General features: G+C 43.3%; 1 pseudogene; it reads right to left on the bottom strand.

Moving 5' to 3' along the window:
* Positions 1-738: 738 nt before the first annotated feature.
* On the bottom strand, positions 739-20,338 carry LOC150000251 (elongation factor 1-beta pseudogene; annotated as a pseudogene).
* Between the last annotated feature and the right edge of the window lie 1,477 nt (positions 20,339-21,815).

The raw sequence follows: 21,815 nt of genomic DNA, 5'->3' as shown, positions 1-21,815 counted from the left end.
TTCATCCTTCCGAAGGCACAGCGCTCTGCAACTGCACTGGCTGACACCTTCAAAGCTGCCTGACCTGTAGGTGTCCAGCAGGAGGTATGACACTGGATGTGAGGAGTGACACTGGCACTTCTGTGCTGCTCTGAGAACAGTCCCACAGCCTGAGCCCTCGACATCAAAATGGATGGCAGCAGCCAACCATCGAATGTTCCTGTGCCTACCACAGGCAATGGGCCCAGATGCGTGCTCCAGGCGTCTGACGTGCTGTCAAGGACACAGGTGCTCCTGGTGAGGGTTGACATCTTTGTCTTTATGACAATGAGGTTATTCTGTCTCTGTGGCTGATGGGCCCCTTTTTGGTGTCATTTAAGCTATTGCAGAGGGATCACTCTCACAATGCATGTACACTCTAAAAATGCAGAATTCATCATGATTTTGAAATATTTGCTATTTAAAAATTTTGATTGGATACAAAATACTGACATTATTATGAGAAATGGCAACATGTTATTGGTCAGTGAAAGACCTTATAGATTCTTTAATTTCAACTCTTGTACATATTTGAATGGTTGTTAAAGTAGCTGAACGTTTTTGTGACAATTTGTGTGAACAAAATTCCTCTCCCATGGTGAGCATTGTTCACCATCCAAGGGATCATCATTTAAAAAATGGAGTTACGCATGGCTACTTTAAGCAGAAAACTTGATATGGTCAAGGATACACGCTTGAGGGTTTTTTGTTTTGTTTCTTTTCATCTTTCAAGCTTTTATTTAAGGGCAATGATCCAGGATGGATTTTAGACCTTGTTGAAAGCAGCCACGTCCATGGACTGCACATAGTCCTCAAAAGCAGTGATCTGCTCCTCCAGCATGTCTGTTCTGACTTTATCGTCTTCTACTTCACACTGTATTTGAAGTTTTTTAATTCCATACCCCACTGGAACCAGTTTAGAAGAGCCCCAGACCAGGCCGTCTATTTGAACGCTCCTGACACACTCCTCTAATTTTGCCATATCCGTCTCGTCATCCCAAGGTTTCACGTCTAATAAGTTGGAAGACTTGGCAACAAGTGCAGGTTTTTTGGCTTTTTTTGATTCATACTGTGCAAGGCGTTCTTCTCTTAACCTTTTCGCTTCTTTGCTTTCCTCCTCCTCATCAGATCCAAAGAGATCAATGTCATCATCATCTTTACTACCTGTAGCTCCACTTCCTGTGGCATCTTCCACATTAGCAGGGCCCTACTTGCCAAAAGCTTTCTTCACTCCAGGCAGGCTGGCTTTTTCCTTTTCGTAGGACTTGATGTGGTTGTACCAACGTAAGGCATGATACAAGTCAGCAGGTGGTGGACTGGAGATCGCTTCAAACACTGCCACATTTGCTTGTGATGGCACATACCCCTCGATGTAGCTCTTGTCTGCCAGGTAGTTGTTGAGCACCTGGAGACTGGCGGGGCTTTTCAGATCTCTGAAACCCGTGGTGTCAACCAACCCGGGAGCGCAGGCAGTCAGTGCCGAGCGCTAAACAGCCCGCTTGAGTTTTTTATGAAACATCTGGAAGTTTTATACAAAATCAACATTAACTATTTAATTTTCTACTTTGCATTGTATTTTTATCTTAATTATAAAATGTAAATCGAATGTAATGGATTGTGTCAGATGGCACACTGGAGGGCTGTAGTTTATCCCAGCTGGCTTGCCCCACCCTGTGTGCCATGTCTAAAGTATCATCTTCTGTGAGTGCCACAATGTGTAACTGCTGGGAAGCACTGAGCACCACATGCAAAGAGCTTCCTGTCAGGTAGGAGGCAGTCTGTAACATTAGTTATGTCACTAATGTATTATTGTCATCATTAATACACAGATATCTGAGCTACTTGTCATAACTTGTGAGTCAGAAGCATGCTTCCATTGTAAACCACCTAACGACTCTAAATGAGTCTGTATATCTTTTTTATGTCTGCCTAAAATGCAGATGATGTTACTTATTCATCTGGCCCAATGTGCAGTGTTACAAGACTCAAATGAGAGACTTGACATCTGAGATTGCAGAGAAATAACAACTATTTTGCTGGTTTTATGATTCTTTTTTCTCTAACTCAGTGCTGTCCCACCATACATGGTGATTTAAATTTAAATTTATTAAAATGGAACTTCTGGACAAGATGGAGGCCTAGACAGACACGCTACATCTCTCCTCCACAACTAAGAAGGAATACAACTACCTCAAAACTAGAGACAACCAAAAGTTCCAGAAAATCAAGCTGCATGGAAGTCCAACAAACAAAAATATAAAGAAGAAATACTCATCCAGACAGGTAGGAGGGGTGGAGCTGGGGCAGAGTTGGGGTGGAGAGGATGTGGTGGGGTGGTGGCAGCAGTGGCGGAAGTGGCAGGCCAGCAGAAAGTGCAGTCACACGTCTTAAAAAGTAGGGAGGAACACCTGGGGAGTGCTCCCAGTGCCAGACCAGACTGCACAGCTCATGATTCCAGCACTGGGGAAAATAAAGCCTCATTGCTTTCGACTGTGCAAACCAGCGGGGGTTGGAATGGAGGAAGAAACTGCCAGTCTCTCAGCAGACAACTTGTTTGAAGGGCCCCCATGCTCCTAGAATGTCTGCAGACCCACCCACTCTGGGAAATGATGGCCAGGGCAACAGCTAGAGAGGTGCTAGTCTGATATGGAAGTGGGAGAAATACCTGGAAATAGGGTGAGTGCTGAGCAAGAGGCATTGTTCACTCTTAGACCCCTCCCCCACATACTGTGCCACACTGGTGAAACGAATCACCTGTACTGATGAATACCTAAGGCTCTGCCCCTTACAACGTAACAGGTGTGAAAGCTCTACCTAAGACACAGAGATAAACAAACACAAGAGCCTGTCAAGATGAGGAGACAGAGATGTATGGCCCAAAAGAGGGAACGGATCAAGGTTCCAGTGGTAGATCTAAGCAATGAGGAGATAGCCAACTTAACAGATGTAGAGTTCAAAACAATGGTGATAAGGATGCTCACAAACTTGACAGATATGCTTCAGTATGGCAAACACATAAGGGAAGAAGTGAAGGCTATGCTAAATGAAACGAAGGAAAATCCACACAAAACTAATGGTGAAGGGAAGGAAACCGGGGTTCAAATAAATGACTTGGAACATAAGGGAAAAATAAATAGTCAACCAGTACAAAATGAGGAAATAAGAATTGAAAAAAATGAGGTGAGGCTTAGGAACCTCTGGGACAACTTTAAACATGCCAACATCTGAATCATAGGGGTGCCAGAAGGAGAAGAGGAAGGGCAAGAAATTGAAAGCTTATGTGAGAAAATAATGAAGGAAACTCCCCAAATTTGGCGAAGGAAATGGACATACAAGTCCAGGAAGCACAGAGACTCCTAAACAAGCTAGACTGAAAGAGGACCACACCAGGACACATCATAATTAAATTGCCAAAGATTCAAGATAAAAAGAGAATCTTAAAAACAGCAAGAGAAAAGCAGAGAGTTATCTACAAACAGGTGCCTATAAGACTCTTAGCTGATTTCTCAAAAAAAAAACAAAAAAACTTTGCTGTCAAGAAGGGACTGGCAAGAAGTATTCAAAGTGATGAAAAGCAAGGGCCTACAACCAAGACTACTCTATCAAGCAAAGCTATCATTTAGAATGAAGGGGCAGATGAAGTGCTTCCCAGACAAGGTAAAGCTAAAGGAGTTCATCATCACCAAACCACTATTATATGAAATGTTAAAGGGACTTATTTAGAAAAAAGAAGATCAAAACTATGAACATTAAAATGACAACAAACTCATGACTATCAACAACTGGATCTAAAAAATAAAAACAAAATCCAACAAGCAAACCAGAATAGGAACAGAATCATAGGTATGGGGATCATTTGGAGGGTTATCAGCTGGGAAGGGGAATGGGGAGAAATGGGGAAATGGTGCAAGGTCTAAGAAGCATAACTGGTTGGTAAAAAATAGACAGGGGGAAGTTAAGAATAATATAGGAAAGGGTGAAGCCAAAGAACTTATATGCATGACCCATGGACATGAACAAAGCGGGTGGGATTGCTGAAGGGAAGGGCATTCTGGGTGGAGAGGAGTAAAGGGGAAAAAAATTGGAACTACTGTAACAAGATAATGAATAAAATATAATAAAAATATTTATTAAAATAAATAAAACTGAAAATCCACGTTCTCAGTCTCACTAGCCACATTACTAGAGCTCAAAGCCACGCATGTGGCCAAGAGCTACCATGTTGGACCCACAGCTTAACTGCTCCTATATGATGTCCACCCTCTCTCTCCTGCTTCCTACCCCACTTATGGATCAGGAAAGGAAGGTTTAAATATTTTTTCTACTCTTAATCCATAATAGGCATAAAATACTTGAAATGCTGGCTGTTTCTCTTGGCCAGGGCAGCTGGCATTGCGGGTAGGATATGGACCTTGGTGGGATGGCTGGACCTCCCTGCAGCCTCTTGCCCAGACCTTTAACATTTTCAGACAGCTGGAAGGGCTGCATGCTCAAACCAATAATTGAGGAAAAGAAAGCTAACAGGTGCAACCAGGGTTAAACCCATGTAGCTTCATGGGGGCATGATGTTCTCAACGTCCCAATGACCATCTTCATGTTTATCATTACCAAAGGTAAGCATCAAGCTTTTTACTTAAGTCCCTCCAGTGGGCCCTTTGTTTCTTTCATCCTACTTAAAGAGGTTCCCAGTGGTGGCAGTCTGAAACTATGACCATAGTCACCCATTAACTTCTACCCATCACTGGGCATCAGTTACCCCAGCTGCAAGTGAGAATGGATTTGCTGAAGATTCTGAACAGAGTGTGGCTAGCTAGTGAATTTCAGGAGTCTGCTGGAGTCACTCCTGTTGTTACAGGATGTCTGGGTGAAGAGACACAGGACTAGCACTGTGCAGTGTTTCTACTGCATTTGAGCTAGATCCATGCCACTTCCCAATTTCACCTAGGACCTAGATCTGTGGGCCAGGGTTTATTTGCATGGTTGCTGTGAGAGGAGTCTTCTCCCTGGACTATTCTTGAACAAAATTGTACTTCTATTGGCTGTTGGTTATTAATAATCAATTTGGCTAGGGAAGTTTGAGGAAACCTTGGCTTTCTCCTTTACTTTTGGGAAAGAGTAAAAATTGACTCATATAGTCTATAAACTCCAATGACCACGTTTTCTTTTTATTGATTGAAGTTGCAAAACAAAGCTGATGTAGCGCAGTTAACCACAGAAGTAAAATTTCTTTCATTGATCTTTTAAAATCATGGTGTTAGCAATATTTGTTATAGACAACATTTTTACACATAAGGCTTTTAAAAGGCTTATAAATGTTTAGAAATAAAAACTGGCTTGGGTATGTCTTTTAAGCACCAGATATACCTTTAGTAAATAATAGGTTTAGAAAATGACCAGTTGTCCTCTCACCTTCCTATCTGACCTTTATGAAGAAAGCACAAACAATTTAACATAAATCCTGGCAGGCATTATTTCATAACACAATATTTCTGACCTATTCTTGGCTATAGAATTACTGATCTAAAAAGAAGTCAAATTTTTTAAGCCTAGTCTTGCTAGTTGTTTCACTTTGATAAACCCTTTTAACTTCTTTATCACCCAGCTTTTTGTTTGCTAAATGGGAATAATCCTCCTTCCTAAAATTTACAAGGATGTTATAAAGTTAAATATGGGATAACAGATGAAAAATGCTCTGAAAACATTGGAACGTACAATACAGAGATAGATTAAGCTTGTACTCCATTCTCTATGCTTTGTACAATCATCCATTAGGCTTGGTTAGTTAACAAGCAGAAATCCAAGAAGTGGTTCTTTCTGCTATGTGAACAGGGCTATGCATTCTCTCTGAAGAAACTGAGAGAGAATGGGAGGGGAAGTAGCTAAGGTGGTGCCTTTGTCATTCTTACAGAGGAAGAGCTCATGCTGGCTCTCAGGCTCGTAGAACCTCTGTCCCCATGCATCACCTGCTCCACCACGTGCTGTGGGGAGAGCAGAGGGGCCTGGCATGCATGCAAACTCTCACTGCAGGGCTGTGTGTCCAGGGCAGTGACAGGCGTCTTGGCAGGAAGGAATTGGAAACATGACTGTGAAGGTCTGTCTTTTTCTTTTCCTCCCTCTCCTTCTCTCCCTCCCACCCTCCCTCCTTCATCCCCTTTCTCTACCTGTCCATAAATACTTGCATCCCTGCTAGGGGTGTCCTGTTGCTCATGTAGCACTCAAAAGGAGCACTTGAGTGTCTAAGAGTGAGCCTTCAGGAACTCATCAGGGCCAGAAGAGATATCCTGAGTGCAACACACTTTACCAAACATACTCTGGGCAGTTAAGAGAACTTTGCTCTGCGATTTGGACCAGACCAATGAAATTGGGGAAGTTGTGCTGTTTCCCTCTGGACTTCAGTTTTGACAAGGCTGCTTGCTAGGGGGACACCAAATCTGCCAAATCCCTTACTCTTTAAACTGACTATGTTTGCTGCAAATTTGCTGTATTAGTTTTCAAGGATTGGGGAACAAAGTACCATAACTGAGTGGCTTAAACAACAGAAATTTATTGCCTCAGTGTTTGGAGGCTGGCAGTCTGAGATCAAGGTGTGGGCAGGGTTGGTTCAGTGCCAGGCCTCCCTCCCAGCTCCTGTGGGCTCACTGGCCATCTTTGGTGCTCCTCCACTCGGAGAGACCCTGCCCTAATCTCTGCCTTTATCTGCACATGGTGTCCTCCCCAAGTGTCTCTGTGTCCAGATTTCTCTTCCTTTTTTTATGAGGACACCAGTCACATTGGATTAAGGACTACTCTAATGACCTCATTTTAACTAATTATCTCTGCAAAGATCATATTTCCAACTAAGGCCACATTCTGATGTACTGGGTTAAGGCTTCAAAGCATGTATTTAGAGGGGGGAACACAGACCTTCAGTCCAATAGCAACCAGGGTAGGTGGATCACAGCTGCTGAAAGGAATTGATGCCTCAGAGAAGACAGGGAAAGCCTGGCCCAAGGGAAAAAGATCTTCCCATCCTGCAGATCGAAGATGCCCAGGGCCACCTGGTATTGGGTTATAAAAGCACCACAGCTGCAGATGGCCAGTGTCCCAATTCATTCAGAGGCTGGATGGTGAGAGCTACTCTTGATCACGTCAAATTCTCAGAATCCCTCAAACATCCTGGGCCTGGAGAAGTGGCCACCCTGCTTGTTAAAGGCTAGAACTTTCCATTTGCTTGAAGGCAATGCAGAAGCCTCAACCCTTCACGGCAGCTCGCACCCCTCTCAGGACCCACCCTCTGCTGTCCCAGCCAGTAGGTCTGTAATGAGGCCAGGTCCCAACACAGCCCAGCCCAGTAAAGCCTGGGCCTGCCGAGAGGAAGAGGAACGGCTGTGAAGGAACCACAGCACCCAGACCTGTGGACTGGCAGAAGCCGGCAGACTTTGTAGGAAGATGCATCCTGAGGGCACTGTGTTGGGGTGGGCGTGCAGACAGCCTGCAGTACCAAATACCTTGGCAAGGACCCTGAACCCTGGGCCTCTGGGATACCGGGAGACATTGCTAACACACTTAGGATGATTTGGGGAAGCTTGTTTAAGACAGTGCAAGAAGGGCCCTGGCTGGTGTGGCTCAGTGGCTTGAGCACCACCCTGCAAACCGAAATGTCGCCAGTTCAATTCTCAGTCAGGGCACATGCCTAGGTTGCGGGGCCAGGTTCCCAGTTGGGGGTGTGCAGGAGGCAACTGATGGATTTTTGATGTTTCTCTCACATCTTTCACCCTCTCTTCCCTTCTCACTAAAGAAGAAATAAAAATCTTCAGTGCAAGAGGGATCAAAAGCACACTCACCAGCCAACCACGTTTCCTGGGAGAAGCTGGAGGGCCTTCTGTTCACAGAAGCCTAAGAAATGTGCGGGAGAGAGGGCCATCAGTTTCACTGAGAAACTCAGGGGCACTATCCTCAGTCAGGGCAGATGACAAGAGATGCTTTTAGGTGACTGGGCTTTCACAGCAATGGAGACAGGATGGCTAAATCAGACGCCAAGTAGAGGTACTCGGCCATTAGAGGCAAGACAAGGGCAAGGATAATTAGCAGCTTAATCAGGGTGGTAGCCAGGGGCCTAACCCAGGGGGAGTGACAGAGATAGTGACTAAGTAGTTCACTTCTTCATAGCAAGCTGAGACCAGTAGTTCAAAAGCTTGCCTGCATCAAATTCAAAAGTTTAATTTAAAGATCCAATTGCTGCCCTCACTGGTGTGGCTCAGTTGATCGGAGCATCATCCCATAACTGAGAGGTTGCAAGTTCGATTCCAGTCAGGGCACAGGCCTAGGTTGTGGGTTTGATTTGTGGTCCAGGCCAGTGGGATCCCTCATTCAGGTGCTTATGGGAGGAGACTAATTGATACTTCTCTCTCGCATTGATGTTTCTCTCTCTCTCTTCTTTTCTTTCTAAAAGCGATGAAAATATGTCATCAGTGAGGATCAAAAAAAAAAAAAAAAATTAAAGAATCCAATAGCTTTAAATATAGCTATTTGTTTTTAACTATATTGATTATGTTATTACAATTGTCCCAATTCCCTCTTCCCTTTTAAGCACCCCCGCACACACACACTCATCTCCTACTTCCCCAAGCCATCCCCACACCATTGTTCATGTCCATGGGTCATGCATATAAGTTCTTTGGCTATTCCATGTCTTATACTGAACTTTACATCCCTAAGACTGTTCTGTAACTACCTATTTGTACTTCTTAATCACCTATTCCTCCACACCACCCCTCCCATCTTATTTTTCTTGAATAAGTCCCTTTAACATTTCATATAATAATGGTTTGGAGACGATGAACTCCTTTAGTTTTTTGTTGTCTTGGAAGTTCTTTATCTGCCCTTTGATTCTAAATGATAGCTTTGCTGGGTAGAACAATTTGTCTGTACGTCCCTGCTTTTCATGACTGAATATTTTTTGCCAATATCTTCTAGCATGCAAAATTTCTTTTGAGAAGTCAGCTGACAGTCTTATGGGAACTCTCCTGTAGGTAACTAACCCCTTTTCTCTTGCTGCTTTTAAGATTTTTTTCTTTGTCTTTAACCTTTGGCATTTTAATTATGATGTGTCTTGGTGTGGTTCTCTTTGGGGCCATCTTGTTTGGGACTCTGTGCCTCTTGGACTTGCATATCTATTTCCTTCACCAAATTAGGGAAATTTTCTTTCATTATTTGTTCAAATAGATTTACAACTTCTTGCTTTTTCTCTTCTCCTTCTGGCAGCTCAATGATGTGAATGTTGGAATGCTTGAAGTTGTCCCAGAGGCTGCTTACACTGTCATCATTTTTTTGGATTCCTTTTTCTTCTTGTTCTGATTATTTTTCATTTCCTTATGTTCCAAATCACTGATTTGATTCTCAGCTTCATTCACTCTCCTGTTGTTTCTCTGTAACTTGTTCTTTATTTGAATTAGTATAGCCTTCATTTCTGACTGGATCTTTTTCATGCTGCTGAGGTCCTCACTAAGTTACTTGAGCATTCTTATAACCAGAGTTTTGAACTCTGCATCTGATAGATTGCTTATCTCCATTTTGTTTAGTTGTTTTTCTGGACTTTTGATCTGTTCTTTCTTTTGGGCCATGTTTTTTTGTCTCCTCATTTTGGCAGCCTCTCCGTGCTTGTTTCTATGTATTAGGTAGAGCTGCTCTGACTCTGTGTCTTGGTAGCATGACCTAATGTAGTAGGTGTCCTGTAGGGTTCAGTGGAAAAGTCTCTCCTATCACCCAAGCTGGGTACTCAAGGTGAACCCTTCCTGTGGGCTGAGTACACCCTCCTCTTGTAGTGCTGCTAGTGCTGGGCCTGGGCCTCTTAGCAAGAGTTATGGGGGTTGAGGGCTCACTGAGGCCAGCTGTGGCTTATTTGAAAAGATTTAGGAAGTTGTGAAGCACAAGCCAAGACCAACCATTCATATGGAAAAGGCTATGTAAACAGCTGTAAATTGGGTGGGATGGAGCCTTAGGGGATCTCCAGAGTGGGAGCACACAGTGTTACCCAGGTTGATGAAGTCTCAGATATGGTACCTACCTGCTAAATCTGTTGCTCTGCCTGCCTTTCTGTCTGGGAGAAAGCTGTCCCCTAGCTTTCATCTTGATACCAGACACTTCATTTTCTCCCTGTATGCCACTAGTGCCTTTCAAGCTGCTACCCCAGTACTGAAGCTCAGAGGGAGTGAATCTAAGTAAGTTCATGTGTGAGTTTTTTAAGAGGACCTGCTTGGGATTCCAGAAGTTTCTTCCACCAACTCAATCCCTGCTGGTTTTTGCAGGCAGAAGTTATGGGGACTTATCTTCCTGGCAGTGGAACCCTGGGCTACGGAGCCTGGTGTGTGGCTGGGACTCCTTACACCTGAGATATCCCTCCCAAAATTTTATCTGCAACATGTAAATGTGGGACTAGCCCATTCTGTGTCTCTGCCACTCCCATCAGCCAGGATGGATGTGGTTTTTAAATTTCGTAGTTGTCCGACTCCCACTCAACTCAATTGCTGACAGTTCTGAATGATGGTTGTTCTATAATTTAGTTGTAATTTTGATGTGGTTGTGCGAGGAGGCATATTGTGTTTGCCTATATTGCCATCTTGACTGGAAGTCCAAATATAACTATTTAAATATAGCCCAAGTAGATTTTTAGCCACTTAGAGCCTGCTTGCTTTGCGTACCCTTGCTTGGTGAACCAAATTTCTGCTAGGCATAGATAAATAACCCTTGGGGTAATAAAATACTCCAGACCACCCCTCTGGGTGGTTTCCCCTTTTCTCTGGAGGGTCTCCTGATGTGAAGCACTTCTTGCCTACAATTCTGTCAAAAGACTGCCCAAAGTAAAGCTACTGCCCTCTTGTGGTCCTATCTTTGTCCTGCACCAACCCTGAAATTTCAGAACTCACTGCCTGCATTTGGAGGGACAAGACAGATGAGCACTCCCTCCATCATCTGGTCATAAGGAGCCAACCAGTCCCATGCAGCTAGAGGTCTAAGGGATGGAGTGGCACTGCTACAAAAACAGTGGGGACTTTGGACAGGTAACTCAGTTGGTTAGAGCATCATCCTGATATGCCAAGGTTGCAAGTTCCATCCCTGTCAGGGTACACCCAAGAATCAACCAATGAATACATGAGTAAGTGGGACAAAAAGCAATGTCGCCCCCCTCTCAATATTTCTCTCCCTCCCTCTCTCTAAAACAAATAAATAAAAACTAAGAACACAAAAGCAAACAGTGGTGGGTACGATGGAGGTGTGGGTCATCGACACCTGCAGCTTTCTGATGCCTTCTGAACTTGCACGAGTCCAACCCAGATGTTCACTTCCATCTCATAATATGTTGTTATTACATTGGGAAAGGGGAGCAAGGAGGGATGTGTTTGGCTCCCAAGTAATTCATTGGGGAATCTCTTGGTGCTCTCCTACTCAATTCTGATGGCCAATGGAAAAATCCAGTCACCATAATCTGAGAAAGGTATAGTCACCAGAAACTCACACTTTCCAGGCATGATGCTGCACATCACTCTGACCAGCAGAGTGCTATTTGAGAGTGAGGGGAATCCAGAATGGGTTGTGGAGGAAGAGGAAGACAGTCAGCTGTGGCCTTGAGTCCAGCTACAGCTGTCATTTTCCCCCTTTGAATCCTTTAGGACTTCTACCAGATGGGGGTAAACACAACCTATGAAGGAGACAATTGAGCACCATAAGTGGTAGACAGGAGCGGAGACTGTATGGAGACAGGAGCCCAGTCCTCCTTCAGGCCCTAGGTAACCCCTAGCTTCTGGGCATGCCGGCTGGTGAAGGTCACAGCTGCGTCCCTCTAAGTGAACTGACCTGCATGCTAAGAAGCCTCCTCACCCTGGGTTATTCCACCTTTGCATGGTCAGCACAGATCCCAAGACCAGTTGATGGTGGCATACAGAAGTATGGGCTCCTTACCTTGACTTGGTATATCTCTGAAGGGGCATCCCAGCTCCAGAGCTCCCTGTGGCCCATCGAAATTGACTTTTTCCTCTGCCCAGCCTCATTTCTCTCACGCTCCCTCATATGCTGTTGACAAGAGCATTCCTCAATCAACTTCCTGTGTCCCAGGCTCCATCTCTGAGGTGGTTTCCCAGGGAATCCATGCACACTATTTTCTCTCATTGTTTTACCCTTCTATTTTCCTCTTTCTTCCCCATTTCCCCTATGCATAGGGTGATCATATATTCCAGTTTGCTGTGGACAGACCTATTTTACTCTTGTGAATCTGGTGGCCCATCTGGCCAGTATCCTCTTTAATTCTGAAAAGGATCCTGATTTAGACTATATATGATGCGATCATAATTCATCAAGTTCATCTCTTCTTCATCACTCACATTCTTCACACATTATATTTTACTAGGTGCTGGGAATATGGAACTGAGTAAGAAATTTCAGCCCTTTGAGCCCATGATTCAAATTCCTATTGAAATTGCCAACAGAATATTGTAATAAAAAGACATTATTGCTGAGAATGAGAGAAAGATGCCATTCTCATACAATAAACTTTAAGGAATTGTCTGCCCAGATGGGTGTTTCATTTACATTCAGCTCATGCATTTTCTTCAGATGGGATGCTACTAGGAACTGGTGGCATCACCCTCTGCCCCCAGCCTTAACTCAAAGTAGCTGGGACTGAAGATGATGTGGGGGAGCAATCAACTCTACCCACACCCAGAGCCATGCACAGTGCACACGAGGTTCCCAGAGTAAGGGGACTGCTCCTATCTGCTTGGGGACATCTCCACAACATTGGGTGAGCACTGCAGAGGTTGGCCCTAATGAAGGGAGAGGAGCCCCTATTGACACTGGGCTGTCATGAGAAATATGAAAATAGAACTCTCAGACATGAGGGCAATGCTCTTAAGTATAGCTGCTTTCCTATTCTCCAGAGACCACTGGAGCTTAAATCTAGAAAAGCAAAATGTTCAGTAATCCAGTTTCTATTCTTTCTTTACTGAGTCCTGGAGGAGTGGAATGAAATCCATACAAGACTCCACCTCAACTCCCATGACCTAGAAACAGAATAAAAATACCTAAAATGTACCATGATCACATTTTATAGATGAAGAAACCGAAGTACAAAAATATTAAGTAGCTCACCCAGGTATGCAATTAGACTCCCCTTTGTAGGAAGAGCACAATCTTTAGACATTTAAAGAGAATTTGTAGGAGAGGGAGAGAGGGAGAGAAAGAGAGAGAGGGAGAGAGGGGGGGGAGGGAGAGAGAGAGAGAGAGAGAGAGAGAGAGAAAATGACCCAGTGCAGAATCACTGGAAAAATAATACTTCACAATTAGAGCAGAAAATTCACTGGGAGCTAACACAATGTCAACATTCTGTGAAGGGAATTTAAACAATTCTTGGGGATTATTACCAAACAGGATTGTGATATTATTGCAAAAAAAAAAAAAAAAAAAAAAAAAAAAGTCCACTTATCATTTCCCCACAAATTACTCAAAGAGATACTTTGGTCAACTGAGAAATGTATCTAAATGAAAGGCTGATGACTGTATAGGCTGTTGTTAAAGCATCTTTTCTGAGAAAAATGATTACAAGTCCCTGCCAAAGTTTTATTTCAAACTTTTCATAAGGGAAGAATGTCCTGAGCTAATCATTTAAAAAACTTTTCTCTTGGAAGAGAAAGATAGAATTAACAAGAGAACATTGTAGTTAGATTTCTATTTTCCCCACTGGAATATAAATTTCACAAGGGCGTGGACTTGGCACTTGCTCTCCAGCAAGGTGAATGTTTGATGAATTTGTAATGAATGATTAAATGATTGAACCTGTTTGGTTTATTATAGAAATGCAAAAATGGGCAACACTGGTAAATGTATTAATATAATCAATCACAATAATAAAAAAGAGAAAAGAAGTTCTATACTCATCCAAAGAAGTACTAAAAATGTAGTTGATACAATTCAACATTTATTTGTGATCAAAATTCTTAGTGTCCTAAGAGGAATACTTATTTAATAATATCTGACACAAGTTAATTCAATAATGGCACATTAAAAAAGCATTAATAATACTGAGGTATGAGAAAGTTTATTTCCAATACTTCTATGTGCCATTGTGTCAGAGGTCCTTGCCAATGTACTAAAACAAGTAAAATAGATCAGGTATATTTATTGGAAAGAAAGAGATAAAATTATAATTAAATAAGTGATATAATTGCCTATTTGAAAAGTGCAACTCAATGGTTAAAATCTGCAATAACTAATAAGGGGTAAGTGAGATGACTGATTGCATAATAAACAAACAACTTTCCTATATTTCAATAATAATTAGTCAGGAAGTATAATAGAAAAAAATCCACAAACCCAGGAATAATTTAAATGAAAGTTTTGCTATACCTTTATGAAGAATACTGTAAAAGTTCACTCTAGGACATAAAGGAACATGAATAAATTGAGGAACATGTGTTTTCCTTAATTTGTGAATATATCATAAATTTCCAATTACTATTTTAAAATCTCAATATTTATTTAAGATATACATATGTATATATTTATATAGTAACATTTCACATTTGGGGGAAATTATGTATTATTTGATAAATGCTATTGGTAAAACTAACAATTGAGTTGATATATAAACAGCAAATATATTTTGAATAAAGAATAAATGAGTTAAAATTTAAATGTCTTTATAACTCACCTTATATTTAGGTTAGTTTTCTAAAATTTTGGTATTTATTGTTGAAAGTGGAACCAAGACCACAAGAAAAAAATCTATTTACTGATGGAAAAAATTTAATAGAAAAAATAATATGAAGATGTAGATCAATATTTCAATTAGTTTGGAATGAGGAAGGACTACCTGAGAATGGCATAAAAGGAGAACATTATAAAGGAAAAGACAGATGGCTTTAACCACATGCAATTAAAGACACTTTTTTTTTTTGGTGGGCTTGACTGATTGCCTAATCCAACTGCCATTCTCTGGCACCATTTCTGAGGCCTGTCACACACAGGATGGAAAAGTGGGTCCTTGCTTTCTCAGTTACCCATCTGACTACAGAGAGCCAATCTGACTTTTTACAGCAAAGGAGACCTAAGGGTGGTTTCTGCAAAAGCTTTTGCTTTGCTCTATAAAGGGACAGAATCTTCTAATATCTCTGTTTCTCTTGCTTCCTGTTGTGAATATGTGCCCTGATGCCTGCTACTTTGTCAGCCATCTTACCACCAGAAGATAGTTTCAACATGGAACTGAAAACTCAACATGCAAAAGTTAGGTGGGATGAAGAGCAACAAGCCAGGGTAGTTTCTGGTATTAGTGAAGGCTTCACCTAAACTGGGGCCATCTACCTCCAGACTTCTTGTTATGTCAAGTTATCAAATAAAATATCTTTATTGCTAAGCCAGCCACTGTTAGTCACTTATTTTGTTGCTTGCACATGAAAACATTCTAAATGAAATAAATTTATATCTTCCACCAAAAAAATCACCATAAATAAAAGTAAAGGCAAAGATTGGAGAAAATATTTCTAACATATATAATAAGTTAAAATGCAATATCTTTTAAAATATTTTATTGTTTATGCTATTACAGTTGTCCCAATTTCCCCCCTTTTCGTCCCTTCCCCTCTCCATCCTGCCACTCCCTCAGGCAATCCCCACACTGTTGTCCATATCCATGGGCCATGCATGTATGTTCTTTGGTTAAGCCCTTCACATTCTTTCAGCCAATCCCCCCACGTCCCTTTCCTTTTACAGCTGTTAGTCTGTTCCATGTTTCTATGTCTCTGATTTTATTTTGCTTGTTAGTTTATTTTGTTCATTAGATTCCACATATGACTGAGATCATATGGCATTTGTCTTTGACTGACTTATTTCACTTAGTGTGACATTCTCCAGGTCCATCCATGCCATCACAAAAAGTAAGATATCCTTCCTTTTTAGAGTTGAGTAGTATTCCATTGTGTAAATGTACCATAGCTTTTTTATCCACTCATCTACTGATGGGCACTTTGGCTGTTTCCAGATCGTGGCTATTGTAAATAATGCTGCTATGAACACAGGAGTGCAATATTCTTTTGAATTGGTGTTTCAGGATTCATAGGATATATTCCCAGATGTGGAATTGCTGGGTCAAAAGGCAGTTCCATTTTTAATGTTTTGAGGAAACTCTATGCTTTTTTCCACAGTGGCTGCATCATTCTGCATTCCCACCAGCAGTGCACTAGGGTTCCCTTTTCTCTACATCCTCACCAGCACTTGTTGTCTGTTGATTTATTAATAATAGCCATTCTGACAGAGAATGATATCTCATTGTGGTTTTAATTTGCATATCTTTGATGGTTAGTGATGTTAAGCATTTTTTTTCACATGTCTATTGGCCATCTATGTGTCCCTCTTCGGAGAAGTGTCTATTCATGTCCTTTGCTCATTTTTTTTTCTCCCTTTGCTCATTTTTGAAATGAGTTGTTTGTCTTCTTGGTGTTGAGTCATATAAGTTCTTTATATACTTTGGAAATTAAATTCTTATTTGATGTATCATTGGCAAATATGTTCTCCCATGCAGTGGATTCCCTTTTCATTTTGATGATTATTTTTAGCTGTGCAGAAAAATTTTTTAATTTAATATTTTATCTATTTTAGAGAGAGGAAGGGAGGGAGAAAGAGAGGGAGAGAAATATTGATGTGAGAGAGAAACATTGATTGGTTTCCCCTCTCAACCCCCAATCTGGGACCAGGTCTGCAACCCAGGCACATGTTCCCTACGGGAATCAAACTGGTGAGCTTTCAGGAAGAGGCCCAGCCCACTGAGTCACACCAGCCATGGTCATGCAGAAGCTTTCTAGTTTGATATAGTCCCATTTGTTTATTTTTCCCCTTGTTTCCCTTGCCCTAGGAGATATATTGGCAAAAATATTACTACATGAGATATTTGAAATTTTATTGCCTATGTTTTTGTCTAGGACTTTTATCCTATCGTGACTTACACTTAAGTCTTTTATCCATAAATATAATATCTTTAACAAAATAAGAGCTTGCACCCCCCCAAAGATGTAGAGTGGCCAAGAAAAAAACGAATAAAAAACAATTATCCCTTAGTGGAAATGTATGAAATAAAAATGAAATACAAATAAAAGCACCAAAAGACATTTCCAATACATCAAATTGGCAAATTTTTAAAATCAAGAAAGGTTAGGATAGAAGCGAAGGGATTATAAATTTTGTCTTTCAAGAAGAGAATTTGCTGATTTATATGAAGTTTAAAAACATGCATAGCCTTGATTTTGAAATTTTATTTCTAGGACTTCATCTCAAGGAAAGAATCATAGTATGTGAAAAGCTACAGCTATGAAGATGTTCACCACAGTGTTGTTTATAATGGTGAAGCTTTAGAAACAACTTAAATGTTCAACAGTAGCGGATTGGTTAGACAACTTATAGTATGTCTTTTCTGGATAATGAAATACTGTGCCAGTATAAAATGTTACTGGAGGAAAATCTTTAATGGTATGGAAAAAGTGTTATATTAAGTGAGCCAAAAGGTTATAAATCAGTATATGGAAATATGCACAAAAAAAGGTTGGAAGAAAATCCACCCAATTATTAACAGTGGTTCTTTATCTTAATGTGACTAGGGCTGGATATGGATTTCTTTTGTTGTTGATTTTGTTTTTTTTTTTTATATTTTCTGCAATCAACATACATTGCCTTTGCACAAAAATTTCAATAAAGTGGAGGCTTCTAAGAGGCTTTAGTCGTATGGAATACAAAATTTTGGAACCTTTCTTTTTCTCCGATTCCCCATCCCCTTTCCTGCCACCTCAGTCTCTGTTCTGTCGCCTATTTGCTTCCCTGTCCCCCACCTTTGTTTAATGCGGGCTCTGCAAGGCGCAGCTACCTCAGCTCAGCTCTGCGGAGACCGGAGACCAAGACGCGCGGCGCGAGGAGACCTAGGTCTCCTGAGGAGGGCACAGGGCGGGAAGGGTTTCCTTGCTTTCCTGTAAACCATCTATCAACTGGTGTTTGCCACCAACCTTTCCAGAACTCCTTGAGATTTCCTTCAGTCCTCTGGTGATTTCCGCGCTCCCAGTGCGCCTGCGTGCAGCGGTCCCACTGCTAACTGCACTCGCCGCGTTCTGGGTGCAACCTGTCAACTGCGGCGGGAAAAGGCCTCACTGACTCTTAGGAAGTCGCATTCGCTCCCCAGCTGTCACCAGACAACTTTCAAAGCTCTTTTCTAGACGTAATAATTTTATGTTTGAAAAAAAAAATTACTGAGCGTCCACTGAGGGAACCAGCTTCGTGCCAGGCTCAGGAGCTGCAAAGACAAGGAAGTTCTTGCCTCGGAGCTCACAGAACGGGTGAGAACCACCCCTGGTAGGAGACTCGCGTGACCCAGTGAGACACAATAAGCCAACTTCATGCTCATTTTACGGAAACAAGTGTTTATTGAACACATACTGCGCAACAGATACTTTCACTTATGCTATCTGCCCCTCTGGAATGCAAGTGCTGCTCTAGGGGAACAAATATCCATCCCCATTGTACCGATAAGGAAACTGGGGTTCAGAGGAATAACAACCCCATGTTACCGGTGAGAAAACAGAGGCTCAGAGGAATCAGCTCAAATGCCCCAGACCTCACCTGTAAATGTGAGGCTCTAATCTGGGTCTGCGAGCCCCAAAGCTGGCTCTCCTTGGTCACATTGCCCCGCGGTGTGGAATTGACTGGAGCGCGGGAACTCAGCCCGGGTCAGAGCTGCAGAAAGTGTGGGAGGAAGTCTCGAGGCCCTTGTTCCAGGGACCGCTATGTGGCGTGGCCAGCGTTGCCCAAAACACTGCTCAAAGGACTGCCGGCCCCAGGACAACGGTTCCCGCGCGGGTGACCTGACCTGCAAGTCCCATGCCCCTGTCTGCTCTCCTTCGGGGAACCAAAGTAAGTGGAAGTTATGCCTCTCCTTGGAGGGTGAGATGGAGCTGCCCAGCCTGGGAGCTAGCTCTGTTTTCCCAGCTGGTTGTGAGGTTTCCCGGGGCTACGTCGGTGCCACCTGCACCCACCCACCCCCAAATGTGAGTCCCTTTCCCGAGAGGTGCGGAGAGGATAGCTCCCATAAGCCAGAAATGGAATTTATAGGTTGCAGGCAGTGTTTAAGGAGATCCCACAGTTAAAAGTCCAGTTTACACCTTAACGGCACTGGAAAACATGCATTTTACCCCTGTGCCTTCTCCCGATTTTCTCTCCTGCCATCTGAGGTGTGTGTGGTGTGGGGTGGAGGTGACGGTCCTGTGGGTTATGTTGGAGGAGGAGGTCGCCTAGTGCCAAATGGAATGGAATTCTACCTGGTGCCACGTTTGTAGCGCGTGGGGAGCATGCGTGCACACACCACACACACACACACAAAGAAGGGGGGAGTTGGGAAAACAAGTGTATTGTGGAGAGGAAAGTTGGATCTGGAAGCCAGGGGTATGCTTCTGGGGACTTGGAGGAAGAAGAGACCTTTGGAGGGGTGAATGGGAGCCTTTTATCACCCCTCCCCTCTCAGAGATGTATAGCCCCTTGAATAGGGGAGCGCGATTCCCCCTCCCACACACACAGAGTGCTGCGTGAGTGCCGGTTCGCTTGAGCCCATGTACATGTGTGTACGTGTGTGTACGTGTGAATGTGGCGCCGGCAGCGGCACAGTGTATGGTCGGCAAAAATATGGATAATCAACACATCGCTCACACCTCCGCCGCAAGCAAGGAGGGAGCTGGGAGGTCCCGAGGGCTTTCCCCTGCCGGCTGTCACCGGCGGTCACCACTAGGAAAAGACAGGGACATTTCACAGGAGCTCTTCAGTTACCTTTCTCTTCACATGAACTGAGAAACTAAAAAAGGAGGCGAAGAAAAGTCAAAATGAACTTTTTCCTGGTTAGAGGCCTTATAATTCATGCCAATGTGAGGTATTGGAAGTGGAACACCAGCGTAAAGCTTTGTATCCTACTTATCAGCTGAGATGCCGCTTGTCATCTGTCATCCTTATTTTGTATAGCTGTAAAACGGGGGCAGAGAAGTCCCACCCTAAGGTGTGGCTGTCAAGTTTAAAGGTGAGAAAGTGCGTGGAAGTGTCTGGCATCCCAGGAAATGCTGGATGAACATCCTACCAGCGTTCATTTGTCTTTTATCTTGAGTGGAGACCTACTCGATTGGTTCTCTTAATGTGGGTCAATATGCCTTTGGATGGCTGCGCTTTAAGCAGTGTGGTTACAGAGATGGCCAGCTTCTTTGTGCACAGGTACCTGGAAGCGGCTGCAACCGGCAGGTTTATCCCAGCACAGCCCAACCTGGGGCGTGATGCGCATGCTACCCATACACCCAGGAAATCAGGTCCCCAGGTTTGTACGGAGGCCGCACCAGGCACTTCTCTCTCTACTGATCACCGCCCCCCCCCCCCAAGACACTTGCCTCCCGGGGCTGCCATTCCCGCATTGCCCCCGGGGGCCCAGCTCCTCGGAGGTCTGCACTCCAAATGTCCGAAGGAGGTTGTTCCTTCGAAAATCTGTTCTCTTGACCTTTCGCTTCTCTGTCTCGGCTAAGGCTCTCTCGCTAGCTCTGCACTCAGAATAAAGGAATGAGGAAGAAGGGTATTTTTCAGGGGAGATACAGAGGCGAGAGAAGAAAAAGAAGAGGGACGGGGAAGAGACTTTCTGTTGTTACCAAGAGTTAGGATAGAGCCAATTCTGGCTTCTTCAGTCCTGGCCTGGGTGTAACACCATGATTCTATACAATGTCCTCCCAGCCTCAGTTTTCTGTAGCAGTTCCCGCTGGAATCTTCTGCACTGTGAAAAAGACAAAAAGCAAGCAAGCAAGCAAGCAAGATTGATCAAGAAGCAAACCTAACTTCTTACCAAATTGTCCTAAAAGGTGACAAAGTCATCAGTATCGGCGGTGGTCTTCCCGTTATATTTGTCGCGCACTTGTGAGTAGAGTAGTTCCCCACCTCCCTCGGGAACTCCCTGTTATGGAGTATACAAGTCCAGTTTCCTAAGAAAAGTGCCGAAGTCAAAATTTGGAGTAGGTGGTAGAGGGACTGGATATTTAAAAGAATATTTCACTAGAAATTGTGAGCTAAATATTCGTCAGGATTCTGAGAAAGTGAGCAAATCTATTTATTTCTACTCAGACGAATAAAAAGCAAAAGTTCCAGCTAAAACAAACAAATTGGAAAACTCATGTCTGAAGAGGGGTTTACGGGGTCCTGCCATTTGTTTAATTTACAAAACCCAGACTGGTTTTCCCTTGGGATCGAATTCCCTGGGTAGTAGCCAGGCTCAGTTCATTGGGTTGGTAGACCCAGGCGCGGCAATGTGTGTGTCCGGTGGAGGGGGTGAAGGTCAGGTTGTAAGGGGCAGCGGTGTTCTCACAACCTGATTTCACCCCAGGGTCCTGCTGGACGTGAATGAGGCCCCAGAGCAATTTTCTAAGAAAAATTTCCGAACCTCTGACCTAGAGGAGAGACGTGGCGCCCAGGAGACTGGACCGAACAAGATTGGGGAAGGGGGCCTTAAAAACCAATAGGGCGGAAATTGAACACTGAGGTGCAGATGTGAAACATAAACGGGGGAAAAAACCCGGGGGTTCACTGGGAAGGGTGAATAAAGGAGGGGATAGGGTAAAAGACGAATGCCACCATCCCACCCCGGTTTTGTGCAAATAGGTTGTCGTGAAGAATTTTAATAATGTTCATCTTGGATTTTTCTCGACCCGGGTAAGCGGCGGAACGAAACTTGAGGGCCGGAGAGAAGCTCAAGGGACTGGAGTCGGTGAGGCGCGCGCCGG

This window comes from Furipterus horrens, unplaced genomic scaffold, assembly GCF_987537825.1.
Source record: "Furipterus horrens unplaced genomic scaffold, mFurHor1.1.pri manual_scaffold_10, whole genome shotgun sequence".
NCBI lineage: Eukaryota > Metazoa > Chordata > Mammalia > Chiroptera > Furipteridae > Furipterus > Furipterus horrens.
This window is presented reverse-complemented; position numbering and strand designations above follow the sequence as displayed.